The following is a 12540-nucleotide window of genomic DNA, read 5'->3' on the forward strand; positions in this document are numbered from 1 at the left end:
CCCACTTGCTCTTGTCTATAGCCTGACTGGTGCAGGAGGACCTCACTTTATAAGGTCAGGTAGCATCAAAAGCGGCTCCAACAAAACAATCTAAATGCAATGATTGCTGTAACAAGGCTTAAATTTTTTTATGCTTTCCAATACCATTTATCATGTTTATAGGCTGTGAAAGAGTGGGGACCTCTTTTTTCAGAAGCATTCACATGAGGCTTTGTTCACAGAGTTGATAAAAATATAGTTCATAGGTTATTTGTAGGCTGTTTATCAACTTACCGAGTCCTGCATCTACCCCTGACCTAAAGCGTCATTTGCAGAGTCATAATTCATGTAATTAACTATTCAGGGTTGGGATATGTCGCAAGAGGTGACTTTATAGATTGGGTGGTCAGACTCTGTGACTTGGTTGATAGGATGCCACTGTACCCTAACAATGCTTTTAATATTAATCACTGGATCATCTGGTGATATATGGTGATATACAGACTCTCATTGGTGGAATTTTGCTGTCCATTAACAAATGAACACATGTACAGATATTAGTATTTTGTGCATCTTTACCCAACACTTAATAACTCTAAATGGTTCATAAAAAGGAACAATAAAGTTGAAAGGTACAAAGACAATTAATTTATTATCAGCGCTGCCTCTGAAGGTGCTTGCCGTTTAACGCCATTATATATCTCTTTCCTGTCACATGACCTTCTGTGGAATGCAATAATCAATTAATTGGTCGATTTAATGGTCCAAATGAGTGGCACCCCCTCTGAACTTGTGAATAATTAACCACAGGGTCAGATCAATTAAACAGATAATGATTTCACATACGTGATAATGGTCGATTGATTTATATTGATGGTAGACCCACATGTTGTGTCATGTCACTTGTCAGTGGGGTTAGCCAGTCAAGAATGAAGTTGCAACCTCGAGTGAGTGAGTGAGTGAGTGAGTGAGTGAGTGATATTTGACATCACACTCAGCAATATTCCAGTTTTATGACAGCTGTCTGTAAAAAATCAAGCGAATGAGTGAGTGATGATTAATTCAATACTCATTTGCCAGTCATAACCTCAAGTTTGTTAGTGTATACCTTCCAATTAATGTCATTTTACATAAACAGAACAGCAGATGTTCAAGGTTCTTGTAATTGGCAATTTAGATTTTGAAATTTATCATAATTATTTACATGAATTTAAAGTGGTATCGCGAAACAAGCGTTCAGTCGAGGAGCTGAATTGTCCTCCACATCCCACACGCATACATACATCAGCATTTGAAACTGGTTTGAAAAGGCAGACAATCACGAGACAAACAATGAATTATTTACAGGAAAAAGGCAAATCCTCATAAATTCTAAATCAAGTTGAAATGTTCCTCATCTCTCAAATGTCTTCGACTGATGGATGGACATGCTGGTAGACATGTCGACTGTGTGGAGGAAGTAGGTAGACAGTCATCAGTGTGGTCAGTGCGGGTCAATTGTGGCAGCACTGGTCTATAGGACTCCATTATGTGCAGGGTTTGGAATGAATAATTATTTCTTCTTATCGGAAATCATGATTATTCATGAAAGAAGCCCAGTGAAGGCTAATCTAGTACTGTCTTCCATTTGACATTAGCTGCCTTAACTCTACCTTTATAAATATCCAATGCAGGGTTCGACACAGTTACTATCTCATGAAAAGATGAAGGGGAGTACAGTTTTATGTAGTCCTGAAGAATTCAAGCCCTATCACTTGCTTGTTTGCTTTCTTAAAGCAGTCGTCAACAATATTCAAGCTATTTCATGGCGGTTTGTAAATAATCAAGTATGGTTTAGAAAAAATAGTGGTTGATATCATTAGCATGCCCCCTGTATTTGGGGTACCTGTCACACAGTCATCCAGGTCACCGAAACTGACCACCTGACCCATTTTAGTCACCTGTACAAGAAGCAAATTGGTTACACTGGTCCAACCCTAACCCAGCATCACCATGGGGTGTTGCCTTATAAGGACAGAGACACCAAGAAATGGCCTCAGCCTACCCGTGGGGAATCAAAGATGGGTCTCCATAGACTAACATTTACTATTATCATGTTTATTACACAATACATTTTTCTCCTCCAAATTATTGTTTTCCCTCATACATAGACTGAAATAAATTAAAGACCAGGTGGATTCAGTCCATGGTGTTTACCCTTGCAAATGTCAGCTGTTCTCACATGTGTTATAATCAATTGCTAATATTGATAACACAAACATTACTCCCACTGCAAGCAACATAGGGTAGGGAGTCATGGAAAGTATGAAAGTCCTTGTCATGGCCTTAATAGTAAAAATATTACTTTAAAGGGGTCCCTCAACCGCCTAGACTTGTATAATCAGCATGTTATGTTACTTCTACTCCAGCAGAAAACTTCAATGACCGGACTCCCTTTTATTTCTAACACTGGGAGGTAGCCTTGTGGTTAAAGTGTTCGCTCATCATGACAGAGAACCAGGTTTGATTTCCAAATGGGTACAATTTGTGAAGCCCATTCCTGGTATCTCCCTCTGTAATATTGCTGGAATATTGCTAAAAGCATTCTAAAAAAACATACTCACTCACTCACTCAAACACTTGGCAAAACCTTGTTTTCATTGACCTCAACAACCAACAGCCTTTGATCACCACACAAAGTATAAACCTATGTACTAGAACAGGAACTCCCACACTGACAAGCTTCTAGATTTCAATAACCTAATTGGTTTACAATGCTTAAATGTCTTCTTTCAAAGGTACAATAAAAGCAGGTGTGTTGTGGCCACGACCAAACAATGTGCTATTTTTAACATGTCATGCTGGCTAAAGGCAACGAAAACAGACCAACACATAAACTTAGTGTGAGGAACCCTAAAATAGACATGACATCTGCATGTACATCTTACAACGGGCATTTCGAATGAGGACCATTTCACAGAGCCATCATAGTGCTAAGGCTATTGTATCTCGTAGTTTACTGGTAACAAGACTTATACCACAGTAGATATGAGTACTATCTGAAACAAGACTCTCGTCTCATATACATGATATTGATAATTTGATATACTGTACACATCTTTACCTTACTCAATTGGCTATAAATACATCACACATCACATGGTTTGAGGCCAAAAACAAACGAACAGTAAATGTTTCTCGGGGCTTCGGTATGTCACATTAAATCAGGTGTGTCATATTTATTGCCAATAAAAAAATATTTTTCAAAATTCCTGTGACTTAAATTCTTGATGACGAATATTGTATTTGGATGAGTTCAAAGTGTGCCTTGTTGTGTTTGTTAGTATTCTTAGAGGGAGAAATTAGAAAGGTCCTCCCACATAACTTTTTGCAACAATAAGCATAAACAAGGTCCAACCTCCTCCTCTTTTAAGAAAAAGGCACCTGAAATTTTTTTTTGAGCAGCCTATTTTATTTGATCTAACCACACTTTACTTATAATGAACTTGATAACAGAATAATTAACATATTTACTGTAGAAAAACAAGGGGATCCTGTGATTAAGAAAAACTCTCCAAACTGTTATTTTTTTAGGCAATATGTATAAAAATTCAAAAATACATCCTTGGTTAATTATAATAACTTACTATTTGGCATCATGGGGTAGTTTTGTATGATTGGAACAATTTGACAGGTAACTGTTTGATATCAACCAATAAGTGATCGCATAACGGGAAACATCTTTATACGATGGATGACTTTGAATTCTTAAATGACAACAACCATGACTTGGTGTATGTCAAATAATGGTATTCCCCAACCACAAACAGTCAAGGCGCCAATAATGTCAGTCTGGTCAGTGTTTCTGTTAATATACTGAGTTGGTGGGATTCCACACAATTCGCTGAAAAAGAAATTCACTATATTGATATTTTAGCTATAGTGAACAGTAGCGAGTCCTTATAATGATAACATATAGAAAAACCTCAAAAATGGCAAATTTCCACTACCCGTAGTCCTTATAATACCAGAATTATTGGGTAGTTTGGCATGGACTATAAAACTAGTGCAAATCTCTAATGCTGAGTAGTGATGGGTATTGGCATGACTTTCCTATTGCAATTTAAGGCAATACTGATTCATGTATTGCAATATGTACAACAATATATCACATGTGTTCTTTCATATTTTATTTGTCATGAACCGGGAGAAAAAAGAACCTCCCCTCCATTTTTTACATCTTCGTAGAGGTCCACAATTTTGTTAGATGCTGCTAAGGTCACGTTTGCAATAGACACATTATATACAGGAAGCAAAATAGTTTCTCTTTTCAATCACAGTAAAGAGCTACTAATTTCATAATTTCAATTCGACTTCAGTTTGGTCACTTATGTAAGCTTTGTCAACAAGATGAAAATACGCATGAGCAGAGCTACAGATAAGAATATCTGCGATATATATATCTATACCCCAAAAAAATATTAAAAACCCAATTACTTTCAATTAACTTGGGTACAGAAACGCATGCATTAAATGAAAATCTCAAATGTATAAAAACATACATGCGAACCAAATAAAGCTTTTTCAGTATGCTTACAAAGGAGCTAATTTCCAAAACACAATTACAAGCTAATTTACTTTCCGAGTCAAGCCTATATATTTAGAACAGTTATATACATCTAAAACATTATTTCATTTTTTTTTAAATCTTAAACTATTCGCTAATTTTTCAAAAAATAGAGTGATGAATAGATGAGTGAAAAAATATTGATTACCCAATGAAAACTGTAATAACCCAATTAAGATAGAAACCCTAGAGTAAAAACTCAAATGCTCAAAAAGTTAACTGCAGCTCTGCATGAGCTTAAAAAACGCAAAATACCAGTTTTTTCCTAACATATTGCGATACACGTTCATTAGTATTTCACATCATGGCATACCATAATACTACCCACCTCTGGTGAACACTTAGATATGGCTGAACTAAGTTGATGTCTTCTGTCTTTCGATGTTTCTCAATACCAAGACAAATTTGCAACTCTACATTACACAAAGCCTGCATCCCCAAGGCCTCAACTTGATGCAGAATCAGTAACGACCAACGATGTACTCACGCCAGTATTTCCCTCTGGACTGCATCTCCATCTGACCCCCAATCAAAACTCTTAATGATACTTTCTTGAAATCATTATCATGATTATAAAACGCTGCAATCTCTACGAGCACATATCCTAATACTCACAGAAGCTACGACTCAACAGGTAGTCAGTCAATCATCTTCAGCTGAACAAAAAAATCAGTACTGTCTCGAAGAAACCTTCGGAAAATTTGACAATTCAGACACAACTATTTCAACCACGACAGGAAGTAGTGACAGTTTCTTCACCTAATCAACAGTGTCATATCAAAGATGCTGCTTTCACTATTTGTTTAAGCATGGAAACTATTTGAAGTATCACGGAAATGTTTACACCAACATTCAGATAACTGAGAAATAACACTGTGATGTCTCTTTATCGAATAGGACCTAAGAAAATTTCAAGTAAACATAAAGGTTGCACCAAAATAAATATCTCTGTTTACGAAGTGCACATCAGTGAATGAACATGGAAGTATTTGGGTCAGCTAATTTCTGACAAACAAGTTTTCCACCTTACAAAGCTTGCAGGTATGTTTTGTTAATTCAGCATATATCCATCTTTCTTAACCAATAAACACAAAGTAACCAAGTCAGCACAACATGAGGTATATTCATGGGTATACCACATTTACGGACATTACAAAGGCAAGTTTCAACATTGTTACATGAATGGGCTACTTGCAATGCTTTGCTTTGTTTGTTTGTTGTGTAACTGCGCACTCAGCAATATTACAGCCATGTGATGGCAGTCTGTAAATAATCGTGTCTGGACCACAAAAACCAGTGATTGACATCATGAACATTAATCAGTTGGGTTATGGTGACATGCATCAGCTATGTCAGTGAGCCTGCCACCCACCAATCCCATTAGTCGCCTCTTACGACAAGCCGAGCCACCTCTTACAATCAAGGGTTGCTGAAGACCAGATGTTCATGGGTATACTTGAAATGCAAAATCTTGATGCTATTGTACTGTTTACTTTTTACTACAAGTATAAGGATATGGAGAGGTCATGATGTGATATGTGTACCAATACTATGGATATGAAACGATTCGTATCCTGATACAGTTTGTTTATTTCATAAGTTGATATTCTTTCTTTTTAAGAGTGAATCACAACCCTGAATTATAAGTTTTTAAACTCCAGAGATAAAAAGATATTGTTGGGAAATATTTTAACTTAATCTACATCATCTATATACACAAAAATTCTCTAAAATGGAACAATATATTTTAGTTAATGGAGTGCCTTTCAAGTTTCCACATCATACTTGAACTTATTTTATAATATACAAGAAGGCTATAAATAATTACGGTTGCAAGCATATAAATATTTGCTTGTATCAGCCAAGCGATATACTAATACTTGGATTCCTACCCATACCCTTACTAAGCATATGTAGCTCCCACAATGGCACAAGTAGACTCAATTTGGACAACATTGTTACCTAATTGTAGATGCAGTGCTAATTCCCAATATACACCAACTTGTCTGTAAACAGCTAACCCCACTAAACAACACACAGTCTGCATTTGATGACCTAAGGGGCCTAGGGGGGACATTCTTCATTTCCAGAATCATAATAAAGCTGTCAGCTTGATTGGCAGATGGTGTGTATTTCAGCTGTTCCCTGCAATCTGGAAACTGGGGGTGGGGGATCCTCTGACCTTTACCCCCTCCTCCATCAGTGGAGAAACACAATTGAGATATCACAGCAAGTCATTTGTTTTTGATTACCTCTGCTTTGTACCAATAGCAGTGTTAGAAACTGAGTGGGTCGCGGGATTCCAAATGTTCGTCTGTTGTATCATCAGGACACATTTCTGTCAAATTTGATCACAAAGGTGATGACAAGGGCTGATTTATATGTCTAATGTTGAACACTTTACTGGCACAAGCGACAGGCTTGCAGGTAAATATGGCTGAAAGGGTCGTTGTCGGCAAGGGAACTATAACGTACCCTAACTAAAATTAGAATACAGAAACGTACCCGGTACCCTAAATGGCAGACAAGTCCATATTCCTCAACCCAAAACAGTAACATTTGGGATCTCTGACTTAGGACCAATTATCAGCCTCTGAGCAAGTCTAGACAAATAATGGTATTGCATCTGGTTAACTATCAACATGATCAAATCTAGTTCATTGTAGATATGTTAACAGTAGAGGACATTCTTTCATGGAAACAAAATAAGAACATGAAGCAGTTGCTGTTAATTCTTAATATTATATGATAATGTTCTTAGACTAGAGCCTTATGCAAGTCTACTCGCAGCGATTTTCTTCTAAAGGCAAAGTTCACGAAGCTTCCTTCATTCCAGACATATATCATCGCCAGCTTTGTGACAAATGCCAGGCTAGCCTGATGCCTCATACAGATATGTAGAATGACTATGGAAGAAATGCACTTTTGTATTTACTGTCATCAAGATAATTAGCAGGATGTGACTGCCTCCTCTAATGAACACCTTCCATTATCATGATTATCATGATTCTAAGTATAACATATACTCTATTACCATGATTATTTCAATCTTCAGACTTGAAAAAATAACAGGCTCAGTGTTGAATTATTTGATGAAAAGGAATATTAAGTATATATATGTCAGGATAATTTAATATGGTTGGCATTGGAGTGCTCAGGTGAGTAGTATCTTAAAGTAAATTATTATTATTCATGGATCGAAACATATATTAATTATTTTGGGACTGGAACCAATTTTACCCGAACAGCATTAGAAATTGGCACTAGTCCTATAATCTGTGCCAAACTGCCCAACAGTTAAGGTTTCCTAAGGACTACCACATTCTACGTAATAAGCGCCCCGCTCTAATAAGCGCCAACGGCGATATTTATTAATATATTGGCTTGTGAACAATCCCAATTAGCACCCCTTCCAATTGATTAATGTACACAAGACTTATTTAGTCGTGTATAATACGCACTTGTGTGTTATATGCACCCTTAATTATGGGCAATTAAATTCTGGAAAAACATATCTGTCGTATATAAACATTTCAGGCTGTCAGCATAAACCACGAAATTTATCTTTCAACTCTGTTTTTTTTTCACCAGAATACCATTCTAATAAGAGCCTCCTATTTCTAATTTTGAGAGCGCCCTGGGCGCTTATTACGTCGAATACAGTAATAGTATTTGCCATTACATGTTATCATTATAAGGACTAGTGGACTAAAACAGTTTCTGTCGCTGCTAAATATGTATCATTTCAAGTACACTAAGGGGACAGCCCTTACTGTTTTATCATTGCTGCTGACTCTTTAAGATGTAATAGAGCACATAATATGATATATCCCAAACATTGTTGAAGGTATTTTGAACAAAAACTAATTATCCCTATTAGGCCTCATGACACTTGTAACTCATACTATGAGTAGTGTGTCCATATGTCCTTATAAGCACACACTCCCCTCCCCTCCCGTCCTAGATGGTATTTCACCAAGCACACACTTTAGCACTGACTGGCTAAATGCCTGCAGTGCTAATTACTTCAATTACAATATACAGTTTTATTACCTCATCATCTGATAACAAGTTTGTCTGGAGTACACATAATTACACCAGGAATGCATCGCAGCTGTTCCTATGACCATTTCACAGAGTACCATTTGTTGGTCATGGAAAATGTGTCCATATTCTAAAGTAGGAGGACTATTGTTGCTTATGAAACGCACAGTCAACGATTTAACTGATCCACTATAACAATAAGAATAAAACTCTTTAATCAAGGTTATCCAACTTGCAAATGGAAAAAATGAAATGTCAATCTCCTTATTGGAATACAATTCAGAATGAAAAAAGTCAGAACTTGGGTAGACAATTTGTTGTGAATGTTGTGATGAGTAGTTGCCTCGCAAGTTTTGGTTTGACCAGAGATAGTTTTGTACCACTTGACCACTGGATAAAATAATTTTTTCATACCATACAATGATAAAGAATCTGTTTCAAAAATTAGGCCACAGTTTTTTAATTTTATGTTTCACACATTTATTCCAGCTTTTCCACACAAGGTCGGTTGAAAAATATTAAATAGCTATGTAGATCATTTATTTATTTGGCTCTATTTATTTATATGAAAGTCATTCTGCTGTGGAGATAAAACTGCAGCTCTGCAGCTGGCTTTTTGAATCACTGATAGTGATGTAGACATGGAATTTACATATAACATTTTAAAATGTATAACAAGCGGAAGTCATAGCAAAAATAATGTTTATGTTTAATTTGTTTCTTTCCAGCTGCTTTTCAGAAGGGGCACAGGGCCCGTGAAAATAAAAGTGAAAAATGTGTTGCCTCAAGACTAAATCATTCAAATGTTTTATTCATAGATACCTTCTGGGTAAATTTACTTCATTAGCTATCTACATTGGAAACATAAATAAAAATTGCCCGGATGAGATTCTGGTTATAAAGAACTCTACTGGCAAAGCCACTTTGTCTCATTCTTTTTTATGTCAAATTTGCAAAACAATATTGTAAATCTGCCGTTTATCAAGATTTAGAAAATTGTAAAAGCATGCCTGTACCATCAATTTCATATCCATTTATTCAACCAGTCATACAATGTAAAATGTTTGCGGTCTGTTTTTCACCACCTCACCACTGCCTTTGTTCATGTGGGCCAGTACATAGCTGATATGAATCAGTCAGACTTGCAGCAAGGGGGTGTTTTCAAGAGCAGATATTACCAATGGATACTGTTTACTGGCCATCATCTGGAGGCAGCTTGCATCTCATTAGCTTAATTAACCTACATGAACATGACAAAAGCTCAATTAGTTTGAAAACATCATTTTATATTCACAGTGAGTTGGTAGATTTATTAGCTATATGTCAGAAACATATTCAAGCTATTGATTATTATGGGAACTCAGGCACGGCTGAACCTGACACAAGTACAGCTATTTCAATACATCTTAGCACAGTATTCACACGAAAGAAAAACAGTTTTAAACAAATCCTTCATGTCTTAATGCATTAAATCTGATCAAATTCTGGCATATTATGTCAACATTCTCCATCTCCTCTGTCATGTTCAGGCTCCAACCCTTATAGTATTGTGCTGGTCTGTTATAAAGATTATGTCAGTATTCTATTTCATCGGCAACCTAAAAACAGCCATTTGGATCTTTCACAATTTGAATTACTGCTGAGATTGAATAATACAAGGAATTTTGCCAGATTTATCTCAGCAGTGCACACAATAGGCCTACAGGTGTTTGAATTGACAGGTAGAAAACCTACCTGAGCGTGACATTACAAAACTGCTCCTTCAGACAAGAGCAGTTAACAAGCAAATCTATACTATCTCCGCAGATATCTGTTTGATGTAAGAATGAAAACAAGAAAGTACCTCCTAACACCAACAAAAATAAACCTGATTCTGCAACTTCAGGAAGTGACAACGACACACATTCCTGACTCCGTCTCCTACAACCACTGACTACGGGAACGCGCTTTCTCACATTCCATTTAAAATGAAAACTTACAAACATGACATGTAAGGAAATATTTGTGATGTGCACCTGTGCGATTATCGTGATCGCCAAATGTTCGTGCTCCTCAATGCCCACCTTTCTTTTTGCCCAGGTCGAAGTCAAATGTACGCGGCTCAAACCTGGGCCGACACACTTGTGGACAAGACATCTGCCCCTCCGTCGACCAAAATAAAACCCATTAAATACAACATTTATCACCAAGTGAAGTTTGCCATCAATTATTGAGTTAATAAACTTACCGTAAATCGGTGTCAACTAAGACGATTCTTTTCTGATATGTTGTACACAACGATAGTATTCCGAATATTTTGGAACAAGCACGTTAGCGAGTACAGACCAAGTCACGTGACACAACTCATGACGTCAGCTCGAGCGACTCCCAGCAGGAACTATTTCAAGCATGTCAAGCTAGACTAGCTACACGAACAACTCTATAAATAACCTAAATTGCCGCCAAGATATCAGATCCTCGGTAGTATAGTGGTCAGTATCCCCGCCTGTCACGCGGGAGACCCGGGTTCAATTCCCGGCCGGGGAGATCATTTTTATATTTTTTTTAAATCTTTTAGATCTATAAAATATTGTCTGGGACATGCTATAAGTGTTTCTAAAAGCGCTTTGAGATAAAACATACCACTTTCAGACTGTTTGAAACTCATTCTGACTAAATTATTAACAAACTATCCGGCAATAACAGGTAATGTAAAACAACATTGTTGCAAAAGTTGGTTCCAATTTCACAACATTCTTGATAAATAGGCCAGTATCTGCAACGACTGTGTAAATAAATAAGTCATCACTCATGATAATTTGTCAGTTATTATGAAACCAAACGTCTTCTGTGCCTTTCAAAGAAAACAACAAGTAGCATTTAGCATCACTTGCAAAGAGAGATGATGAAACTGGTCATGTAACAGTAAACACATTATCAAGTGATTGTTGTTGTGTTTTGAATTTTGTAAGATATATTTGCAACAGGTTTTAATTATAGTATTTTACATGCTTTATTTATATTGATAATGACAGTAAATGAGTTTTGTTTTAAACATTTTACTTGTTTCTGATTGTGGGAATAACAATAGGATTGCTTTTCCATTTTGTCACTTTTCAGTATTTTTTAGTCAGCAGATTTGTGAAACAAGTTTTTAAAAAGTCAGGCCTTAACTGGAATGTATAATTGTCATGAGGGACTTGTTTTATTTCATTGTGCTAATTTCTAATGTTAACTTTCATATTGTAATAAGCATTACATTTAATTTTTATGGTTTACAGATTAAATTGCAACCCAAAGCTTCTGAAAATTGTAAAGAATTGTAATAAGCATTACATTTGATATTTATGGTTTACAGATTAAACTGCAACTGCAACTGCAGCTTCTGAAAATTTAAAAGAAATAGTTTCAATATATTGTTTTTTTCCTGACTGTCCTTTCATTGATGAAATTGCGTAACATAAAGGTACACCTAAAAAAAGCTCCCAAACAAATGTTTCGATGATTAGTGATCAAATGCATTGTTTGTCTCTTGCCACTACAAAATATTATTAAAAGAACAAAAACATTTCCAAATTGCATGTACTGTTAGAATATTAATCACTTGAGAAGATTTAGCATTTATATTTCCCACCTTTACCAACTAAACAACTTCATGCTACATTAGAAAACATAATTTGATCTTAACAAAATATCTTTTATTTCAACCTGCCAAAGCTAATTGGTAAAATAATTTCCATAAATCATAAAACTATAAAGATTGTGGCCTGGATCCTGAGATCAAGGATAGGAGTTTATGTGTTGGATTTTTATGAAATTTAAAACCCTCTTATGAGGGTTTAATTGTCATAAAAACTCAATTTAAAACCCTCTGGTAAGGGCTTTTAATGTCTTAAAACCTAGAGGGGAAGTGCTTTATCTTTCTTACAAAC

General features: G+C 36.0%; 1 protein-coding gene across 2 annotated transcripts in view; it reads right to left on the bottom strand.

Annotated features, from left to right (window-relative positions):
- Positions 1 to 10979, bottom strand: part of LOC124118786 (signal-induced proliferation-associated 1-like protein 1) — a 114970-nt gene extending 103991 nt beyond the window's left edge. For both annotated transcript variants that reach the window (XM_046481075.2, XM_046481067.2), the window contains exon 1: positions 10857 to 10979. The gene's annotated coding sequence lies outside the window, so the exon portion shown is untranslated. The remainder of the gene's footprint in view (positions 1 to 10856) is intronic.
- Between the last annotated feature and the right edge of the window lie 1561 nt (positions 10980 to 12540).

Source organism: Haliotis rufescens, unplaced genomic scaffold, assembly GCF_023055435.1.
Source record: "Haliotis rufescens isolate VD_foot unplaced genomic scaffold, xgHalRufe1.0.p SCAF_3, whole genome shotgun sequence".
Lineage (NCBI taxonomy): Eukaryota > Metazoa > Mollusca > Gastropoda > Lepetellida > Haliotidae > Haliotis > Haliotis rufescens.